This window comes from Myotis davidii, unplaced genomic scaffold (genome assembly GCF_000327345.1).
Source record: "Myotis davidii unplaced genomic scaffold, ASM32734v1 scaffold1248, whole genome shotgun sequence".
In the NCBI taxonomy this organism is placed as follows: Eukaryota; Metazoa; Chordata; class Mammalia; order Chiroptera; family Vespertilionidae; genus Myotis; species Myotis davidii.
Window position 1 is genome coordinate 6,840 of NW_006299026.1, and position 4,012 is coordinate 10,851.

General features: G+C 39.1%; 1 pseudogene; it reads right to left on the minus strand.

Annotated features, from left to right (window-relative positions):
• Positions 1 to 2,717: 2,717 nt before the first annotated feature.
• LOC102754481 lies at positions 2,718 to 3,128 on the minus strand (annotated as a pseudogene).
• Between the last annotated feature and the right edge of the window lie 884 nt (positions 3,129 to 4,012).

Below are 4,012 nucleotides of genomic sequence, written 5' to 3' on the forward strand. Positions count from 1 at the left end.
CAAGAGGAAGAAGAAGAAAAAGGTAAAGATACAAATTATGAACAACAAATATGCATCTATCAACAAGTGAATCTAAGAATTAAGTGAATAAATAATCTGGTGAACAGAATGAACTGGTGATTATAATAGAATCAGGGACATAGAAATGGAATGGACTGACTATTCTTGGGGGGGAAAGGGATGTGGGAGATGCGGGAAGAGACTGGACAAAACTCGTGCACCTATGGATGAGGACAGTGGGTGGGGTGTGAGGGCGGAGGGTGGGAAGGGAGCTGGGAGGAGGGGAGTTATGGGGGATAAAAAGAGGAACAAATGTAATAATCTGAACAATAAAGATTTAATTAAAAAAAAGACAAAAGCAAAACTGAAGAGTGTTGACCTGAACACATACCTATGAGTAAGAGCGAATCTGGAGAAGTCCAGCCTGCCTTAGGGAAGATCCCAGTACACTGTAAGAGTGAGATGAAGACTAATTTGAAGGCAGAGGAAACGTAGGATCTCATTCAGAGCTGCCCCTTTCCCAAGGCCACATTACATGGGGATAAGCTGCCTTCCAGGGGCAGCAGCAATGTCTCCAATAGAGGAGGAGAAATGCAGACACTTCCGTGGAGAAGGTGGAAATCAATTAATGACTGTCCAGCTACCATGGTTTTGTATGTAGCAACCTGTGATCAGAAAATAGGCCATGATCAGTGGGCAAGGGCAAAACCACAAAGTAGCTATAGCCCCCACTGTCCCTGGCTCTATCTCCCTGACTCATTTCCCCCAGACATCCAGCCCCACTGCCGCAATCTAGCATGCCTATTTCCACCACAATGACCCAGGATTCCTGTCCCCACCTGGCCTCACCACAACACTCTGCCTACATAAGGCCACCCCACTAAGACTTGGAATCATTGCAGTTCTAATGCATTGGAACAAACACAAAGAGACAGCTAAAATGGAGAGACAAAATGGAGAGACAACAACCCCCAAATGAAAAAAGGAGTAATTGCTGAAGAACGATCTAAATGAAATGAAGGCAAAGAATTTATCAGAGTTCAAAGTAATGGCTACAAGGATGCTCAAACAACTGCTTGAGAACTACAAGAATCTTCATGATAACTACAAGGAACTTAGTAGGACTACTACATTAGCATAAAAAAGTATACAAACCAAGAATAAGAAACAAATTGGAAATGAAGAATGACATAGCTGAAATAAAGAATACCCTGGAAAAAAATCAACAGTAGATTAGAAGAAACTGAGGACCAAACCAGGGAATTATAAAACAAGGTAGAATAAAATACCCAATCAGAGCAGTAATTAGAAAAAAAGAATTAAAAAGTGGGAGGATAGTTTAAGGGAGCTTTGGGAAACCATGAAACATAACATCTGCATTAATAGGGGTACAAAAGGAGAAAAATATGAGCAAAGAATAGATAACTTCTTTGAAAAAATAATGACAGAAAACTTACATGACCTGACATAGAAAAGAGTCACAGAAGCTCAGGAAATATAGACAGCCCCAATCAAGATGAATGCAAAAAGACCCACACCAAGATGCATCATATTTAAAATGACAAAATTAAAGACAAAGAATCTTAAAGGCAGCAATAGAGAGACAGAAAGTTACCTACAAGGGATCTACCATTAGATTGTCAGGTAGTTTTAAATAGAAAACCGTCAGGCTGGAAGGGAGTGGCATGAAGTATACAAAGTAATGAAAATCAAGGTACTAAATCCAAGACCTCATTATCCAGCAAGGCTAACATTTAAAATTGAAAGTGAAATATAGATTTTCCCAAACAAATCAGAGCCAAAGGATTTTATAACCACCAAACCAGCATTGCAAGAAATGTTAAAGGGACTGGTGTAATATAAAGAAGAAACAGAAAAAGTGAGAGAAGCATAGGCCTAAAGAATAAACATGGTAATAAATAATTACCTATTGATAATGAGCTTAGTGTAAATGGATTAAATGCTCCAATCAAAAGACAAAGGGTAGCTGAATGGCTAAGAAAGTATGACTCATATAAGTGCTGTCTACAAGAAACCCACCCCAGAACAAAAGACTCACAGAGAGTGAACATGTAGGGATGAAAAAAATAGACTTCAAAACAAAGGCCATAAAAGAGACAAAGAAGATCACAACATAATACTAAAGGCAACAGTCCAACAACAAAATATTACCCTTGTTAACATATATGCACCCAATACAGGAGCGCCTAAATATATATTTAAAAATCAAACAAACATCTGCATGACTTTAAGGGAGAGATTGTAAGCAATAGAGTCATAGTAGAGGACTTAAACACCACAGTGACATAAATGCATAGATCTTCCAGCCAAAAAATCAGCAAGTGCACATGGATCATTCTCAAAGGTAGACTATATGTTAGGACACAATAAAAGCCTTAACAAATTCAGAAAGATTGAAATCATATCAAGCATTTTCTTCGATGACATTGACATGGACCTAGAAATCAAGTAAATTAAAAAAAACCTCAAAATCATTCAAACACATGGAGGCTAAATACTATATTAGTAAACTATAAAAAGATTACCATTGAGATCAAGGAAAAAATCAAAAACTTCCTGGATACAAAAGAAAATGAACACACAACAACTCAGAATGTATGGGACACGGCTAAAGCAGTCCTCTGAGGGAAATTCATAACATTATAGGCCTACCTCAAGAAATACAAAAAAGCTCAAATAAACAATATAACCCTATATTTTTTTAACAGGGGTCAGCTTTTATTGACTGTGTTACAAAAGAGCCAGTTTAGTAAAAAAGACCAAAGCCCATGTCATCATCAGACTCCTCAGATTCTTCTTTCTTTGCTTCCACTTTCTTCTCCTCAGCTGGGGCAGCAGAGGTGGAAGGGGCAGAACCTCCTGCTGGTGCAGCACTGGCTGCAGGGGCAGGTCCACCAGCCCCTACATTGCAGATGAGACTCCCAATGTTGACATTGGCCAGAGCCTTTGCAAACAAGCCTGGCCAGAAAGGTTCAACATTTACAGCAGCTGCTTTAATGAGGGCACTGATCTTATCCTCTGTCGCCATCACTTCATCATAGTGCAGGATCAAGGCCCAGTAGATGCAGGCGAGCTCCGAGACTGAGGCCATGGTGAGGGTGAGTACTGGGCGAATGCTGTTGGGGGTGGTAATAGTTGCCGGATGAAGTGAGGGCCTTACCCCAACGCGACCTTAGCTTCCTTGGAAGAACCGAGCACCTACCGGCAGCTGGGGAAAGGGTGCTGTAACCCTACATTTAAAAGAATTAAGATAAGAACAACAATAAAAGCCCACCATAAGTAATAGGAAGGAAATAAAAAAAAATAGAGTGGAAACGAATGACATAGAGTTACGGGAAAAAAAAACCACAATACAAAAGATTAATGATACCAAGAGCTGGTTCTTTGAAAAGATAAACAGGATTGATGACCCTTTCATCAAGAAACAAAGAGAGAGGACTAAAATAAAATAAAATGGGAAATGAAAGAGGCAAAGCCACAACTAAAAAGAAATTCAAATGATTGTAAAAAATGCTATGAACAACTATATGCCAACAAGCTGGACAACCTGGACAAAATTGACAAATTCCTAGACAGTCTTCCAACACTGAATCAGGAAGAATCAGAAAACTGGAATAGGCTGATAACAGCTAATGAAATCGAAGCAGTAATAAAAAACAAACAAACAAAAAAAAACACCCAGAAAACAAATGATCTGGACCAGACGGCTTTAAGTCAAGCTTTGCCAAACATTCAAAGAAGATCTAACACCTGTCCTCCACAAGTTATTCCAAAAAATCCAAGAGGATTTTTTACAAGGCCAGCTTTATCCTAATTCCTAAACCAGATAAAGATACTACAAAGAAATAGAATTACAGGGCAATATCCCTGATGACTATAGATGCTAAAATTCTTAACAAATTATTAGCAAATTGGAACCAGCAATACATTAAAAAAGATCGACATGGGCAATAGGGTACTGAAGATCTGGGGGTGGGGGGTGGGTAGGGGA